The following is a 19,385-nucleotide window of genomic DNA, read 5'->3' as shown; positions in this document are numbered from 1 at the left end:
GAATCAAGGTTGATGAATGCTCAGTAATGACAGAAATAATAAAATGAAAAGTGGCAGTCTTAACTACATAAAATATAACATTCCTAAATGAATGGCCAAAACTTACATTTAAATAAATAATTACAGACACAGATAAAGAGACAGAAATAGATGATAGGCAAATGGTAAGTGAAAAAAAATTGAATCTAATTGGATCAAACATAAATGGTCTCCCCTGCCTTTTCCTATAAAAAGCTCAGACAAACCAATAAGAAGAATGAGACCATCATTAAGATAAGAAGAGGTAATGATGTGCATGTAGTTTACCTACATGAAATACATGTGCTAACATACAACACAAGATTCACTTTACAAGAGCACACTCTTCAACCATAAGGTATAATTTATAGCTCTGCAGTTGTCTAAAGATACAAATAGTTTACATATCAGAGTTGGTGATTATTGTGATCTGATATGGCTAGTGTAAAAGTTTCAGTTTATGTGAAATTTTGTCTTTGGAAAATTCTTCTAGAAAGGGAATTGGCACAATAGTCAGCTGCCTTGTAACATGGCTTGCCTCGGGAATTTCTTTTTGGTTCTCATATTGAAGCACTGAAGCAGGCACCTGGCTTCTATCGGGCTTATTTATAAGTATGGAAATCTGGCAAATCTAATAGCAATTGGATAGCTAAATAAATTGATATATTCATGTAATTGAATATCATGCAAACACTAAAAATGATGTTTGGGTGATTTTAAATGACAGTCAGTCAACCTTAATTTAAATAGTAATGTTAAATATATTCTATCTGTATTAAGATATTTACTTATAAACATATATATTATATTTAATAAAAGACTGGAATATGCTGAGTCAATTGAATATCCAACTGGGGAAAAACAATCCATACAAAAATCACTTCCAGATTTATGATAGATTCAAAAGTTAAAGGAAAAATTGAAGTATGTAGGGAAAGAATATTTTCACAAGCACGAGGTAGCTTGGATTTTTCAGCAGAACACAAAAGTGCTGAACCATAAAGCCAGAAAATGAGATTAGCATGTTTGAACCTTATGAAGAGAGTAGAAATGCAAGCCATTGTGTGGAAGGAGGATTTTTTCCATATTTATCTACAAAGAATTCTTGATCAGAATGTCTAAAGAAGTCTTCAAATTCAACAAAAGTAAAGAAATGGCTGAGTAGAAAAATAGGTGTAGAGTTCCTATGAGTACAGAGGAGCTTTTTACAAGTTGAGGAATTAATAGGTGCATAAACACAAGGGCACCCACTTACAGCAGTTGCCTACAGAAATGCTCTGCTCAGAATTGCCTTTTATAAAAGTCTCCAACTAAAAAACAGCAATGGAGACACCAATTCACTTTCAACAGACCAATAAGCTGATAGTAGCACAAGGGAATCCCATCACTAGAATGGTAATGGTTTGCATTGGTGGGAGGTGGATTTTGGAAGCACGGGTATAACAAAAGTCCAGATACCCCCAAATGGCATACTGTGTAATTCCAACCACCTACAGTTGGAAAGTAGGCATCCTAACCTGGAGGTGGCAGCTACAGAGTCCTAAAGGCCAGAGTGGCAGCTGGAAGGAAGAAGAAACAGACTCTATGTAGTGTCTAAAGCTGTTTCTTGATTTAGGTGCTGTAGTGTGTTTAGTTTATGACAATCCCTCCAGCCACATGCTACATGGGTACTTTTGAGTATTATGTGGAACTTAAATATCTGTCTAGGCAGCTCTTGCCAGGTATGGGGTTTGGGGAGGCCCCATACCGGAGCCCTTCTCCCTGGCCTGGGGAGTGCTGGGAGGCTTGGCAGGCCCCTAGCCGTCCTTGTCTTTTTCCCCTAACTCCAGGCCTTCCCTGGGTGCCAGCTCAGATGGCCAGAAGTGGGTTCAGGTGGATTCTTAGTGGTCCTCAGGCTTCCCCCCTCCCTCCGTACTCCAGGGGGGAAGTGCATGGGAAGGAGGGCGGGCAGACATCTGGCCTCTGGTTTCCTCTTTGATTCTGGAAACCAGCTCTTGCCAGGTATGGGGTTTTGGGAGGCCCCATACCAGAGCCCTTCTCCCTGGCCTGGGGAGTGCTGGGAGGCTTGGCAGGCCCCCAGCCATCCTTGTCTTTTTCCCCTGACTCCAGGCCTTCCCTGGGTGCCAGCTCAGATGGCCAGAAGTGGGTTCAGGTGGACTCTTAGTGGTCCTCAGGCTTCCCCCTACCTCTCCCTACAGTAATGGAAATGCACTTTGGGAGGCGGGTGGGCCGTTCTAGTACTGGTTTATGTTGGGACAGTCACTGGAATTTTTTTCTCCTGGTTTTCCTATTGATAGTATTGTATGCATATATTTTATATATTCATAACATCCATCTTGAATTGTGACCTTGATACCGCCCTACAAATCTCATTTCTAGTATTTTACTGCCTCAGTCCCAACCCTTATTTCCCCCCATCTTCCCATGTAGGTGCAGCTCATGACACGAAGCTCACCACATAGAATGATAAGTGCAGTTAGAGAAATAACTACACTGAAAACTATCATAACAATGTGAATGAATGAGGGAAAAAGAAAGCCTGTCTTCAAAGTACAGTTTTGGGTGGGATGGGGAGTAGATAGATCTGGGAAATTGGTCATGGGAATCCTGCACTGTTGAAGGGGGGTGTTCTTTGCATGACTGTAATCATACAACTACAATTATATGTGTAATCACAGTGTTTAAATAAAGATAATTTATAAAAAAAAATATCTGTCTAGGAAGGAAAACCAGGAGAAGGGGAGATGGTTCCCTGGGTTAGGCATCACACCTTACATATGTCCAACTCATGTTCAGTCCATGACCCTCAGAGCCTCCCAGTATCACGTGGTGCAGCCTTGGATGCCTCTGGTCACTGCTGGGGTGATTTTCCTGGTGCCTAACACTTATTGGCCCATGTGGTCATCCTCAGGTCCTAGCGCTGAACACAAGCCCTTGTTGGTCTAGAAGAGTTGGAAGTGGTCTCCACACTCCATGAGTCACACTAGGAAGCAACCCCCCCCCCAAAAAAAATATAAAAGAGAAACTGGAAGGTATAGAAGCAGTCCCAATATCTGGATTCTAAACTCTTATATTTTCCTCTATGGCATGTTTTCTAAAATAAAGTAAGATCTAATACTGCTAGCTTAAAAAAAATAAAAGGACTGTGCTGTTGATAGGCTTGCTTTGTGTTTTTCCTGTCTGCACCCTACCGGGAGAAAATCCTCCATGACTGACAAGTGTCACAGCTGCTGGGAAGATGGCCTTGAGTGCAGAATCCAGATATCAGAGAAGCCTGCCTGGTAGCATAACTCCTCAAAGTGCCAGTGCCAGAGTGCAAACACAGGGCATGTGTGTGAGAGCTTTGAGCCAACCTTGTTCTCTGGCACTTCTGACCAGGAATCTGCCTGCTGTGTTCACCAGGCACCAGCTTGGTCATTTGGGCTCTTTCCAAGCAAACCATCTTGGTTAGCTGAAGCCTCACAGGCATTATCTTTGTTCATTGGATCTTCCCTAGTGCCATCTCAATCAGTGGATCCCCATATGCTGTCAGATGGTTCTCCCAGTTGATATTTGTCCACATGAGAAGCATCTATAGTCTCAATCCAAGACCAGGATGTCTTTTTGTTTATTTGCTGGTGGTGCTCAGGGGTTACTCCTGGCTCTGAGCTCAGAAATTGCTCCTGTCTCAGGGGATCATATGGGATCCCTGGGATCAAATCCTCATCAGTCCCTGGGTCAACATCCTGCAAGGCAAGTGCTCTACCATAGTGCTACCACTCTGGCCCCTGGAATGTCATTATCTTTTTCTCCTGGTCTGAAGAACAGATCCTTAAAGGCAGATTCTGAAAGATAGAGCATGAAGCGCACCTGAACTGTCCTCATGGCCCTTGATTAGCAGATCAAGGAGGAGAGGCCAGTTTCTATTCCAAATGGCCTATTTCAGAGGGAGAAACCAACACTAGGTACTGGCCATGTCAACAGAAACAACTGAATTTTGCACGGAGGGGCTGTAGAAATCATGGAGGGGCTTCAGAGAAGACTTTTATGCCTCTGACCCTGCTTCAGTTTGTACCACCTGGTCCCCACTGTGTAAGGCCTGTCAAGATGGTCTTGGTGGTCCTCAGCATGATAGAATTAAAGTAGCACCGCATCCTTGAGTCTGAGCACTGACCTGTTTGACTAGGTTGGGGGGAATCATTGGAAAGGGTCTCTGGGCCCCCTTAGTCCCTTTGAGGAGGACCCTCACATTTTGCACTACCCTTTAGCTCCTGAAAGGGTACTATTAGCTCCTGAAAGCTCCCACACCTTTTATCTACAACCCACAAATATCAAAGACCAAAACTCCATTCACCCTGGCCAGATGCCCCATTCACACTGGCCAGACACTGCATCCACAGTTCCTAAGCCCCAGAAACAAAGTCTCACCTAGCTAAAAAATTTGCAGCTGTGAGTTTTCTCCTCAGACATACCTTGGCCTGACTCACTCTATCACTTTCTCAGTTCCCCCAACTCTGTGTGTATAGCCCCATGACCCCTGATTGTGAAGTGACAATGACCCCAAAGTCTACGGGTTTCTTTGTGCATTTCACAAAGTCTTGGGCTCTGTGCTAATGGGACTGTTCTGACCCAATTCAGAGTGACAGGAGCAGAGCAATGTGTCTCTACTATGCCCTGGGTGCTTGGCACCATAGACCAAGGGAAAAATAAGGAGGGTCACTCCCTTCAAATGTTAAATACAGGGTGAGACTTGGTCTGAGTCCAATCTTCAGTCACAAACAAGGAACCCACAGCCTTAGAAAGATGCAAAGGGGGCACAGCAGGGAAGGTGCTTGCTTTGAGCAATGCTGTCCCAGGTTTAATCTCTGGAACCTCATATGATCCCTCCAAGCCTTGCAGGACTAATTCCTGAGTACACAGCCAGGAGTAACCCCTAAGAATTGGAAAGAGAAGGGAAAGAAAAGAAAGAAAGAAAGAAAGAAAGAAAGAAAGAAAGAAAGAAAGAAAGAAAGAAAGAAAGAAAGAAAGAAAGAAAGAAAGAAAGAAAGAAAGAAAGAAAGAAAGAAAGAAAGAAAAGAAAGAAGAAAGAAAGAAAGAAAGAAAGAAGAAAGAAAGAAAGAAAGAAAAAGAAAGAAAAGAAAGAAAGAAAGAAAGAAAGAAAGAAAGAAAGAAAGAAAGAAAGAAAGAAAGAAAGAAAGAAAGAAAAGAAAGAAAGAAAGAAAGAAAGAAAGAAAGAAAGAAAGAAAGAAAGAAAGAAAGAAAGAAAGAAAGAAAGAAAGAAAGAAAGAAAGAAAGAAAGAAAGAAAGAAAGAAAGAAAAAGAAAGAAAGAAAGAAAGAAAGAAAGAAAGAAAGAAAGAAAGAAAGAAAGAAAGAAAGAAAGAAAGAAAGAAAGAAAGAAAGAAAGAAAGAAAGAAAGAAAGAAAGAAAGAAAGAGAAAGAAAGAAAGAAAGAAAGAAAGAAAAGAAGGAAAGAAAGAAGAAAGAAAGAAAGAAAGAAAGAAAGAAAGAAAGAAAGAAAGAAAAAAGAAAGAAAGAAAGAAAGAAAGAAAGAAAGAAAGAAAGAAAGAAAGAAAGAAAGAAAAGAAAGAAAGAAAGAAAGAAGAAAGAAAGAAAGAAGAAAGAAAGAAAAGAAAGAAAGAAAGAAAGAAAGAGAAAAAAAGACAGGTAAAGAGAGACAAAGAAAGAATGAAGAAGGGCAGGCTGACAGACTGAAGAAGGGCATTACCCCCCACACACCCCGATAATCAACACTTTCTCCCTTGACCAAGTTGTCTCCTCATATCTGGACCCTCGTCTGGTACTACACCTCTCAAAGGCTTTCTCTGGCACCTCCCTGTCCCTTAGAGTGTAAAAAGGCAGGAAGGGAGAAGTGGCAAAAGAATCAACTTGGAATCCCTTTGGAATCAGGCAGAGCCTCTTTTTATTTGTGGAAGGAGGGTCTTTCACCAAAGGGAGGAAGAATCTTGGTGACCCTTTCCTTGGGGACACTGGAAGGACCAAGAAATTCCACCCAGACCTGCAGCAACATTTCTGACAAGCCAGTAGATCTCACTGTGTGAGGTGTGAAGGTGTGGAGGAGATCAGAGTCTGCACTGCCCATAATTCCCAGGGCTAACTGGACCCTCAGGAGACAGTACTTTGGAGATCAGAGGGTGCTCTGACTCCCCAATTTAGTCTAACTAGCCCCAAACACTTCCAATATGACTTTTCCTGATGGCCCACAGAGAGAAGTAAAGTGTCTGCCCAGAAACTGGCACTTATATTTAGGAACCCAAGAGACTCTCTGAGCCATAGTTCTTCTTATTCTTTGTGTGGGAGCTTAAGATCCTACTGGAAAAATGTTAAGGCTTCAAGGTCACCTTGGGTCATCTTTGCCATTGACATTGAAGTGAGCTGATGCTACCTCAAAGCTATGTTTAGAGAATTTAGCAATAAAAATTTAAACAGAATTTTAGAGTGCTCTTAAATTGAAATTCAAGCCATAATTACAGCAAACCCAGGTTTTTGTAACCTTCACCTTAGCTTTCAAATTTAACCCCAATGCCATGCCTAACCCTGAATTGAACCCCTAGGAAGGAAGAGGCATGCCCCAAGTCTCTTACTGATGTTTTTATAGGGCATGAGGTACTGTCTGAGTTCTGGTGTGTCACCTGATGAAAAGAGAGACTCAAAACCAACAAAGTAAGGGTTTTTGTTTTATTTTTATAGAGGTGGGTTGCAAAAAGCCAGGAGGAAACTCTGTTTTCTAGTTGCTTATTTTACTTGGAAAGGGAAAATGCCTTTCTAATGGAGTCCTTAAGGCAATCAAGGCCAAGAAACAGCCTCGCCAAGTTGCTAAGGGTAAATATCCCACAAAGTCGTAGCTAGCAAATTATTTTCAGGAACAATGCCCATCAGCACCACAATTATTTATTAAGGTTGGAAGTCTTGGTTTGTAACATTATAATAACATCGGAAACAGAATAAAATAAAGCGAAGGCATTAGGGCCAGGGGAGGAAGTATGTACAGATAATCGTGGCTAAGAATAAACAATCATTAAAGACCGCCCAGTTCAGTGACTTGAAAGAACAAATATGTAAAAACGAATATTATCGTGTATAGATCCATCCGCAACAGGATCCAAAGCATTAGGGATACGAGTTGGTTTTGAGAAAATATGAAACATGTGGATCAAAATTCCCAACTTCTTTCAGATGTGACAAAAGACAGTTCATTAGTGAGCAGAAAAACACTTCTGGATGCAAAAATGTATCATTTGAACAGGATTTTTAGAATTCATCAAAAAATCATTTGGAAGTTTATCTGAGAGCTTAAATTGTCTTGAGTTTCCAAAAATCATTCTACAACTCCGAGTAACAGTGGAAATGTTTGGAGTCCGATTATATCTGAAAGTGTGTGTTAGGAGGAACATTAAATAAAACATTACAGTCTTGGCTCCAAAACTATAAGAGATAAAAGGAATGTCGGGTTAAAGCCCAGACTGCTGAGAAATATATTCAGTGACAAAAGAAACTTTACAATTCCCAGTAACCACACTTTTCAAAAGTAAAAGGAAAGAGGTAAAACTACTTGTAATAGTGGAGTTTATTTAACCCAATATATCAAACATTATCGTTTCAATATGCGATTTCGCCATAAAAAATGAACATAGTACTTTTCATTCTTCTGGGGATTCAGTATTTGAGATGTGGATGTTTCTAATGTGACTTAGGCCTGTAATTCGCTGTTTCAGAAGTGATTCTGTACAAGGAGGGATGTCATATGATATAAGACAGGCATCTGAAAAATGATGGGGGAGGTAAGTGGCATTGAGTAATCGATTGGGTTGGTGTCCTGCTGATGATTTGTCAAGTCCAGTAGAGCATCATGTTGAAACCACACCCTTGGCCATTTGGTGCAATAAATCTGAGACTAAGTAGACCAGAAACATCTTCAAAAGCCAAATAAGAATTAGATCAGAACTAGGTTGACAATCACATCATGCCTTGGGGGACCTGGGTGTGAAGAGACAAAACAAGGAGGAGAAGGACAAGGAGGGAGGCAGGAGGGGACAGACACCAGGGACAGGGGTGACCTGTTAGTTAAGGCAGACCACGAGGAGGGCAGCCAGGAGCCTGAGGCCCAAGGACCAGAAGACAGAAGGCAGAGTCCAGATGAATCAGGGATGGGAGGGTCTGTGAGGCAATTTCCAGGCACTGGTCCAATATGAGATTCAGAAGGGTGTTGGCCACTGTTGGAGGATCTTCTCAGAGCAGACAGAACTCCACCCATAGGAGTCTTACCAAGGACAGGGGGTGGTTACCTGGCTAAGGATCCAATGAAGAAATGGGTACCATCCCCCCATCAGGGCTTTATGCTTCTTTGTTAAGAAGGGAACATGGAATACACTCAAAACACAGCCAGTAGGAAGGTGAGTGTCCCAGGTGGGTACAGAGAGATAGAAAGGCTACTATGACTGATTGTGCTCCCCATAATCAGGCATTTGAAAGTGGAACCCTGGCCCTATTTTTGGATACAGAGTCTTAAAGAGGTAATTTGAATTAAAAAATAAGACTGTATAAGTGAGAGAGAGAGAGAGAGAGAGAGAGAGAGAGAGATGCTTGTATTGCATATAGCATCCTTTATGATCCCTCAAGCTTACAAGGAGTGATCCTTAAACACAGAGTCAGGAGTAAGTCCTGTGTAACCCTGGGTATGGCCTAAACTCTAAAACTAATCTGAAATAAAATAAGAATATGAGAGTGGCCTTGATGGAATATGGCAGGTGCATCTTCCTGAGGAGAAAAGTCTTGAACTCAGATATACAGTGCTTTTAGGCTATGCCCTCCAGTAAGTACCTCATATAGTTCAAGCTCTGGATCTGTGGTTGCAGGGTCAAAGGAGGTGGATAAGAAGTGCAGGCTAGAGATTGCATCAGCAAGAGCCCCCCCCCCCCCCGCTGAGCAGTAAAGAAAGTCAACATAAAGGAGTAAAGTATGAAGGGTCTTGGTCAAGAAATCCTCCCCCAGGGGCGCATTGGCCTTGTACATGGTAGCCTAGGACGGACCACAGTTCGATCCCCCAGCGCCCCATATGGTCCCCCAAGCCAGGGGCGAGTTCTGAGCGTATAGTCAGGAGTCACTGGGCGTGGTCCAAAAACCAAAAAAAGAAAAGAAAAAGTAAAAGAAATACTCTCCCCAAAGTCAGAATAAACTGCCTGGGAGCACTGGAGCCAGGACAGAGCTGGGACCCAAAGCCAGGTTTTCCTAAAACAAATGCAAGACAGAGAATGTGGAGCTGGACACAGCAGGGAAGGCGCTTGCCTTACATGTAGCCAATCAGGGTTCAATATCCAACATCCCACATGGTCTCCTGAGCACTGCCAGGAGTAATGCTGAGTGCAGAGCCAGGAGTAGGCCCTGAGCATCAAGGTGTGGCCTAAAAACCAAAAACTGGAAGAGAAGAAGAAGAAGAAGAAGAAGAAGAAGAAGAAGAAGAAGAAGAAGAAGAAGAAGAAGAAGAAGAAGAAGAAGAAGAAGAAGAAGAAGAAGAGAAGAAGAAGAAGAAGAAGAAGAAGAAGAAGAAGAAGAAGAAGAAATCAAAGCAGCACTTGACTTCAAATAAGCAAGCAAACACACATGCTTAGCAGATTCCAAATATTGTATGGGGCATGCTGAAATGTTAAAAGATAGTTAATTTGGTGGCAAGAAATATGCATTGGTAAATGGATAGGTATTGGAAATACAATACTCAAACATGATACTGAAACTCAATCATGAACAGCTTTTTAACTATGTGGTTCACAGAGATTCAATAAATTATTTTATTGTTAAAAAGACAAATTAGCAACAATGAACAAGTAAATTAAGATATTCACTTCCAACAAATACATACATTTTAACAAATAAATATATACAGTTATTTAACCAGATTTCAAAACTTCTCCTGGAGTTTTATCTGCCACCAGGTTCATGTAATGATTAAAAGCTAAGTTTAGGGCCTACAGAAGAGGCCTACAGGGCCAACTGGATTGAGCAAGTCAGAGAAACTTTTGCCGATGGATTCAGAAAAAGGACTCGCAATGAGGCATCAGCCAGATCTAACTACACCTTGTTTCATATCAAGAAAGGAAAAATCAAGAAAAAAAAAAGTAATGGACCAAGAAACCCATTTCAACAATAGGAAAGAGTTAGTATGAATAAAAATATTCGTTCTAGTTTATGAGTAAACTATCAAAATCTCAAAGGAAATGACCTAGTACTTTGTACAAAAGAAGTATTGCAATTACCCAATATATTTGAGAAATTTTCTGTCCTTGGAACTGTAATTTTAAAGAAAATAAAAAAATACACATGCACCTTTTAAAGCAGGAACTTAAACAACAACAGATGAAACACTTGGTAGAAATAAGGAGGTGCTTCTGCTAATCACATCTTTTCTGGTGGTAGAAATCATTTAGCAAAGATGCTGCTGCATGTTGATTTAATATAAACCTTCCTGGCTTCATATTAAGAGTAATAATTTAAAGTTAAAAGGAAAAACTGATAGGAGGGGCACATTTTTCATTATCATGATTACAAGATTATAAAAACATTTGAACAATAACTGGATGGACCCATGGAAAAACTTGCAATAAACATTAATATATTTTCCTTTCTCTCGCTGGTTTTTTCTTCTCTCGATAGCCTACCATATAGGAGTAAGAAGTTTCCAGGTTTACTCAGCAGGATCATTTACAAAGTCTGCCCTGTTGGAATTCCACCTGGTTTGTCTGTGAGGATTTGAGGAGTGTCCGCCCCAAAGACCTCTTGGATTCATAGATGGAACATTCCAGAGACTTGAATTCATCATGTGATTTTCAGGCTTTTAGCTGGCGATCTTGATCTTTGAAACAGTTACTCAAAGAAAGATTTCCTCTGGGCAAACATTCACTGTACTGCAAGCTATGCCTAACAAAAACACATTTTCAGTGAGTGAGAGAGTCATATTTGGGCCACATTTTTAACCTGGAATTTATCAAACCTTCCGGCCACTCCTCAACTGTCTTCTCTCAGCCAAGAGCCAGGACCTACATCTGGTGTTGTGGTAACAGTCTGCATGGCTGTGTGGAGCCATCTTTGCTGTCACTGAACCATGTCCCCACATTCGGGAGAAGCAGAAAGTACCTAGCTGGGTATTCCTGGAAGTGTCTGGGGGACACTGGCCACTGCAGACAAATGGGCCCATAGGAGACACTGTGGTTGCTACAGCGTGAGATGGTCAAGGGTCCTAAAAACGAAAACTTTATGTTCACCTCACAAAGAGTTGTGCTCCTCTGAACTTCACAGAGCCTTTGTTATTGCAGCACTGGAAGCAGGAAGCCACTTACATTGGCTCAGGCAGCTCGACAGGGCACTGGTCAATAGAATTTCTCTATAACTATATTTGAGGTCACAGTAAGCAGGTTAGTTTTCAAAGACCTATCCACAACCACCACTGTTAACTTCTCACAGGGCCATCCTCTAGGTCCTTATCCTCATCTCTCCTCCAGGATGAGGATGAAGGTGAGAGAGTGGCCCTAAAGAAGGATCATTGGAACTTTATCACCTATCAGGGACCTCTGATCTGACCAGTGACAATCTGAGGTGCAGAAGCTAGAACTAGGGAGGGGATGATAAGGGATTGGTTGGAGGTTGGGGCTGGCCTTTGCTACTGGCCCCAATGAGGTATGAGAAATTCACAGGATCTCCTCCTGCTCTTTAACTCTAGGCCAAATGTCATACGGAATGTTCTGGAAGAGCTAGTCTGGGGTGCCCACTAGTGACAGGTGTGCTTCCTGAGCATTCTGGAATATTTGGCTTCAACCTGCCATGAACTTTCAGGAAGGAAACTCAGAAGCATCAGTATTCTACATCCAGGGTCCAGGAAGGTGCAGGTCCTCATCTTAGAGCCTTAGGCTCATGAGGATGGAAGCTGGCTCTTTGTCTGGTTCTAACTTTCTCTCTAACTATCCTCACTCATGCCTCCTGGCACCTCACTCTCACAATAACCAGTTTGGGAACAGGAGAACACAGTATCCCCGAGCCTGTGTGCTGGGCCACCTTTTCCTCATGTCCCAACAGTACCCCCCTGAGGCCAGGCCTGCCTGAAACAAGCTTGATCAGGTGGTCATCTACTCAGGCCAGGCCCTTCCTGAGTCCTGCTCTTTGGGAAATAAAAAAAGAAACCCTCCTTTCTTCCTGAACGCCCTAACTTTGATCTCATGCTGAGCTCCAAGGCTGGAGTGAGGAATCCATGATGGATAATTCCTAAAATGTTAGTTCAAGAAAGATGAAGCCACTTCTCTGATGAAGTGCTTAGGCAGTGCTATTTGGGGCTCCCCCAATTTGATTGTAATATGTTGGGGCTTCATAGTTGCCATCCTGCACAGTCCAGGGGTTGCAAAAGGAAAATGGGTTTGGTAGGAGAACTGTGTCAAGCTGTCTCACTCTCTCGCTCTCTCCAGCATTCTCTTTCCAGATCTCTCTCTCTCTGTCTCTGTCTCTCTCTCTGTCTCTCTTTCTCTCTCTCTCCCTCTCTCTCTCTCAGTGACATTCAAGTCTGGATCTGAGCTATTGGTCTTGGGACAGCTCAGACCACACACACAGCAAAGCTCTGCAGAGCAGGTGCTGGAGGTAGAATGACACAGCAGAGAAATGTGTCAGAGTCCCCAGAGGCTGGACTGCAAGCTTCGTTAACTGTGTCATACTGTAGAGGTCAGCAGATGTTACACAATTGTTGTAACTGGGGAAAAAAATCTCAAATTCAGGGAAGCGGCCCTATTGTCTCCTTCTGTCCACCACCAGGCATAGAGCAAGGTGTCTACACCACTGGAAAACATGCCTGTGAGACCAAATAAAGCCAGAGCTTCCTTGATGGGCTCAGCTCAGTGGAATGAAGGGAATTTTCCAGGGGCTCAGACAGAAACAAAAGATCCTACCCCAACTACCACTACCCGCCCACCAGACTCACCTGTCACTTCATCTCTGATTAAAAGCACCCCGAGACACATTTTCTTATCTTTCTTGGACTAGAAAATCTGAGATTTTCCATAAAATGGCTCATTAATCAAATATAAGATATGATCCTTTGCCAACCAACAGCCAGCAGTTTCTGAGATTTGCCTTATATTCAAAGCACATGGCAATTTTAAGGATTTAAGGCTCCTTGACTTCTGTTCTCTGATTATACCACATTACAGCTTCTACAATGGACCAAGATGAGAAAAAGATGGAATTAGAATTAGAGAGCTGAGCTGGCAGAAGGACAGAGGAGCAGGAAGAGGCCAAATGCACAGGGAGTATCACTGGGCAAGACTCACAAAGCTCTCACTGGGTAAAGTTGCACCAGAAAATGCCTTTTTGACTGGGGGACACTGGGTGAATGGTATGAAGGATCTGTGGAAGCCAAACAAACTGACTTTTTCAGCCTCATTTCCTTTTTTCTTTGCCATCATTTAAATAAGAGTAAGCTGTATTATAGGCTATGAAGTTGGACATGGACAAAAAGTGGGAAATGACCTCAGGCAACTGGAATCACCAAAATTCAGATGTCTGTACAAGGAAAAATCTGAAATGATGACTAGTAAATCCCATCTTAAAGTTAAAAGACTCACAACAAGAACAATTAGACACTTTCAAAACCCACCAGGCAGCTTTATTCATGCTAATTCTGCTAAACCTCTAACCCTAAGACCATAAAGACAGATTTGAGCCTTGACTCCTGACTCATGGTCAATCAACCATGCAATAAGGCCTTTTCTTTTCTCAAAAGCCAAATCATAGTGTTGTTGTATTGACTAGCATGTGTATTCGGCCGTGAGCAAACTTGAGCTACGTTATATCTGACAACTGCATGTGTCTTCAATGATGCCCGAATAAAGGGGTAAGGCAGCTTGCACAGAGGATCTCCCTGCCCACTCCATGTCACTTCAACCAAGTCCCTGTCACTTGAGAAAAAGAGTGGCCTGTTTGTGTGTGCCATGGAGCTGGGTTACTCTGCAGTTCCCTTGTTCCTGGCCTCCCTGTTTCTCTGAAGGTCAGTAAGCTCCTGTTCTGCAGAGTTTATCCACTCAAGCTAGGTTCCAACCCTGCTCTTCCTCTTCCTCAAGTTACCTGATGATGAGGCTCTATGACATGGAAGATGTCACCTTTTCCTGCTCACAGGACATGTCTTCATATCTTCATATCTTCATAGCACAGCCCAGCACCTTTAAAGGAGAAAGGTGGTGCCACCATGATAAAAATGCTTATGTTCCCAATGGTATTCAGGGTTAGGCTCTCTGGAAATGTAAACGGTCTTTGGCTCAACACAGCCCAGAGAGTCTCCAGATGGAAGAGAAGCTCAAAGGGCTTCAAATTTAAGTGAATGAATGAGTAAGTGCATGAATGAATGAACAAATGGATGACTCTATAAATAAATGATCAAATATATGAACAAGTGGATAACTGAGTGAATGAATGAGTGCATAAATAAATGAATGAATGAACAAATAAATGAATGCTGTATTCCACAAAGTTGTTAAACACAAATTTCAAAACAGACCATTAGGGACGGAGCAATGGCACAGTAGTAGGGCATTTGCCTTGCACAGGCTGACCCAGGATAGACCTGGATTTGATCTCTGGCTTTCCATATGGACCCTCAAACCAGGAGCTATTTTTGAGCCCATAACCAGAAGTAACCCCTGAGCATCACTGGGTGTGGTCCAAAAAACAAAACAACAACAACAACAAGACTCAGGGCTGGAGTAGTGGTGCAGCGGTAGGGTGTTTGCCTTGCACCCGTCTGACCTAAGACGGACCATAGTCTGATCCCTCAGTTTCCCATATGGTCCCCCAAGCCAGGAGTGATTTTTGAGCGCATAGGAGTAACCCCTGAGCATCACTGCGTGTGACCCCCAAATAAAAAGCAAACAAACAAACAAAAATAAGACCAGTAAATTCTTCTCTTTGGGGGGTAGGTGACAGTTGGGAATACACTTAACTATGCTCAAGGACTACTACCAGCTTTGTTCTCAGGTCATTCTGGAATTGTTCAGGGGATTAAGTACTGCTGGAGGTTATATTGGGGTTCATCAGCAGTTGGAGACAATAGCAAAAAAGCTATGGGGCACTTTCTGGGGTTTCCCAAGAGTTAAGCTAGTCCCAAGTGACATTTGCTCCACATTTTCTAGGTTCAAATACTCCCTCCAGAATTCTGAGAAGATTTGACTTCATAAAAATTCCTGATGCCCTTTGCCAGTGCCCAGAATCCTAAGTAGAGGCCAGTCAGGGATCCTGTGGAAAAACTAACCAAAGCAAGGACAGAGACCCAGGAAAAACCCAACATGTATTTAGAAGGATGAAAGAGGATGGTTTCGCTCATCACTAGTACCAGTGAAGCCACCATCAATCATTAGCGGGGAAATAGGAAAATATTTATCCTGTGTCAATGGTCAGTTCTATCCAATACGGTTTAGAACACAGACAAGGTCTCTATGCTTATTCATTTCCCTAAAGCCCTGAAATGAATTTGGAGTGTTGTGTCTGTCAGGGATTGTCCTGAGGTAGAAGGACTTGAGGTTGTGTTAGTCTGTAGTGGGCATGTGACACCTTTGGTCTGGCCTGGGTGGTATTTTTTATAAGTCTGGGAAGAAGAGAGCTTGATGCCAGGGTTCATTTGTGTGCCACAGATGAGCCTAGCTGTGACAAAGACACCTTAAGATCCCAACTCCTGTTGTGGGACTTTAGCTCAGGAACAAAGCAAAGCAGCTTCCTGGGCTGGGGTGGAGATAGAGGGTATTGGCATGACAGCATCACCAAGGACAAGAATGGAACCTGAGAGGATGAGAGATAGATAGCACAGAGAAGGCACTTGTCTTGTTTAATTGTGGGCACCCCATAGGGTACCAGGAGCACTTGTAAAAGTGATTCTTGAGTATAGATCCAGGAGTAAGCCTTGAGCACCACCAGATGTGGACCCCCAAAACAGCAACAACAGAAAAATCAGAGCATATCGAGGGGGTGTGATGATGTAAAAGGGAATCCTGGCTAGCAGATTCTGAAAACTTGCTAGAAATGTAGGGTCTGAGCAGGATCTCCTAAACCAGAAGCTGAAGATGGGCTCAAGTAGGGTGGGAAACCTAACAGGGTGAGAGATATGAAAAGAAAGTACTTTCCTAGTGAGAAAAACTTTCCTTGGATTATGATCTTGTCACCTTGATCTTTTTCTTTTGAGGTTCAGAATCTGTAATCTATCAAGGAGGGAGCATCAAGTTCCCTCTCTTCCCAAAAAGGACAAATTTTAAGCTAACAGCCCCCTCCTCCATCCTTCTGCCTTTGCACCTCTTGACCCCAGCTTGATTCTGTCCAGAAGTCCCCAAAGTTTCCAGGTTCCTCCCAGAAAAAAAAGCGGGTGACCCCACTCGACTTGGCCTTCACCTCTAGGTGGGGCCTGCTGAAATCTATTAATGCATTTCCAGCAAGTTCCAAACATGCATCTGTTATCAATGAACACAGTTGCTGAGCCGGCCTCTCCTTGAGCAGGGTGTCAGAGGGTCAGAAGCAGAGGGTCGGTGCTGAAATGTTTGTCTTTCCAAAGAAGGAACTCTGCATCTGAGGGCAATTCTGCTTACAGGTTGGGTTTCTGGTCTGATGAGGCTCCAGGGACTCTGCGCCCAGTTGGAGTCCCCATCCCCTCACCAATTCCTGACTTGTCCCTTGAACCAGTTTCCTGGGCTTGTGGCCCCTGCAGCATCTTTCTGAGCCTAGGTGCTGGGGCAGAGCACGTTTGTGAGTCAATATGGTCCAGGTCTTTGAAAAAGAAGAGGAAAAGACAGTTTCTGTACACTGTGAAAATGAACATGCAAGAAGCCCCATGTCAGAGAAATTGGAGGCTAAAAACCAGGGCACACCCATGAGCATGTATCATTCCAAACTCTGCCCCTCTACTCCCCATCTCTCCAACTAGAAGTGACTGTGCCTGCCCAGTGAAGGTGGGAAAAGCATCAGGAGGCAGAGGCCCCCACCTGAGAAAGCTGAGAAGGGGTGCAGGTTTTTATATTGGGTGGTGCATCTGAGCTTTTCCCAAAGGGGCTTTTTTTAAAAATTTCTTATAATCCTACGTGGGGGGGGGCAGAAAGATAGCATGGAGGTAAGGCATTTGCCTTGTGTGCAGAAGGTCGGTGGTTCGAATCCCGGCATCCCATATGGTCCCCTGAGCCTGTCAGGAGTGATTTCTGAGCGTAGAGCTAGGAGTAATCCCTGAGCAATGCTGGGTGTGACCCCCCCCCCAAAAAAAAAGAATACTATAATCCCACTTGGTTGAGGCAATTGGTTGATTGCTTTTTTATTTGGGTGAACAATTCTGACATTTAGACCAGAATTTTGAGGATTCAGGAAAGGGATGATATGCTTCTAGAACCTGAGGTGAGGAAGGGGTGGAGGAAAGGTGGGACAGTGGGAACAGTGACTCCAGACTCCCTCAATGCTGCACAACTCACCCACCACTTTTTCCCCATCCCCTATACCTTTCCCCAGCTAGGGGGAAGGTTTTCATAAACCTTTGAGTACAATTGGATCACCAGATCAGGCAAGACAGACTCTGCATTATCAAGTGCTAAAATTGGAATCTAAATCCTAGAAGGGAGCCTATACAGCCCCCCAGGATCTTGCTGTGGAGCAGAACCTCCTAAGACAACCCCTGATGTCCCCAAAAGAGACTTGAGAGTGGGGCCAGCCGTGGCCTCATGGCACCAATACTCTGTTCCTGTGCCCACCCAGGCCTCTCAGCATACCATCCTCAACAAGTGTTCTGAGAGGTTTTTTCATGGCACAGGAGGCCCCCAGCAGGCATATGAATATGTGTGTATCTGTATGAGTGAATGTTGAATATGTTCATGTGTGCATGTGGACTTGTGAGTGTGTAGGAGTGTATTGTGAGTCTTTGTGAGTCTGTGTGGGTGTATGCACATGTGTGTGAATTTGCATGAGTATGTATGAGGATATATGCATCTCTATGAGTATATATGCTTTTGTGTGAGTCTGTGTCTGTATATGAGTCTATGCCCAGTCCTTTTCTGGACTCTGAATACTATTATTCAATCAAGACTCTCCACTTTAATTTCTCATTTCGGGCTCTTACGTCCTTCCTGATGTTCTGCCTACTGGATCTATGTAGTGGTACATTGGTTTGGGAGACACGGAAAGGAACCTGACCTCCACCCTCTGAGGTGGCCCCACTTATCTTGCCTTTAGTTTTATTAAAAAATAAAGCCATATTTTAAGGAGTTGGGGTCCCCCACCTTCTGTGCTTTTGATACTCAAGCATCTTTCCTCTATTAGCTCTTACTTGCCCCACCTTATGGTTGATGGAACCTGGGAGTTAGAAAAGGAGTTAAGGGTGCTTTGGCTTTATTAAGATGCTCCCTATAGCTTATCAACATTTCTGTGTCTATGTCTGATCTCTACACAGGGAGATTTAGACTCATAGAAAATGGGGAGTAGGTGGTTATTAAAAGTTTAATATTGGAACTGTTTGACAGAACCTTTCAAAGTGAGTGGATTCATGGGTCCCCAGGCAGAGTTTCTGGAATACTTACCTTTGAAACCATACTCCCTTTCATTTATTTTTCTTTTCCCATCTCAGTGATCAGACCAAGGGTCTCACACATGAGGGTTGAATGGTCTCCCAGCTGTCAGAATGCCTAAACCTACATAAGAGCTTCTGTCACTACTGCTTTGGCGGCATCAGTGCCGCCCCTATTTATATCACCATTGTCACCTCCAACATGAATCTCATTATTCATGTCATTGTCACTGTCACTACCACCCTCACCATTGATATTATCAGTGTTCCTATCAACATCAATAGCAAAACTAGCTCCATCAGTGTCACTGTCATCAATACCAGCATCATTCGTATCAATACTCTGGTCATCACCAGCTTTGACATCATCACCCATGTTCCTGTCATTATCGTCACTGTCACCATCATTAAAAGTAGCAGCAGCAGTGACCTAAGTGCCATTACCCTCGTCTCCACCACTGTCATCCTAGTTATCATACCGAGGCTTGTGTCTTGCTGCTTTCAATGGTGTGACATGATATGGTCTTTCCATCTAAATCAGTAATTAGGGCAATCTCTGCCGAGAACTGCCGGAAGAGTAGGATGAGTGGAATTTGTGGATAATCCCCTACTGTGCCAGTCATGAAGATCAGAGAGTTCTTCTCACAACTGTCAGCCTCTGCAGAATGTAAAGCCCATTTTAGAAAACAGTTTTGGATAGAGAAGGAGTGATCTATAAGCAAAGCAAGAGACGCTTATGGATCTAATGCTTTCTCGGGATATCACCTCCCTTAATCCCCAGGACAACCACCCAAAGAAAGATTTATTAACCCCCCCCTTTGCA

The 19,385-nt window shown here is 43.1% G+C and overlaps 1 pseudogene; it reads right to left on the bottom strand.

The window, feature by feature from the left end:
- The window catches only part of LOC126008558 (40S ribosomal protein S12-like), a 176,296-nt pseudogene extending 157,358 nt beyond the window's left edge, over positions 1-18,938 (bottom strand).
- Positions 18,939-19,385: the final 447 nt, after the last annotated feature.

Source organism: Suncus etruscus, chromosome 5 (genome assembly GCF_024139225.1).
Source record: "Suncus etruscus isolate mSunEtr1 chromosome 5, mSunEtr1.pri.cur, whole genome shotgun sequence".
Lineage (NCBI taxonomy): Eukaryota > Metazoa > Chordata > Mammalia > Eulipotyphla > Soricidae > Suncus > Suncus etruscus.
This window is presented reverse-complemented; position numbering and strand designations above follow the sequence as displayed.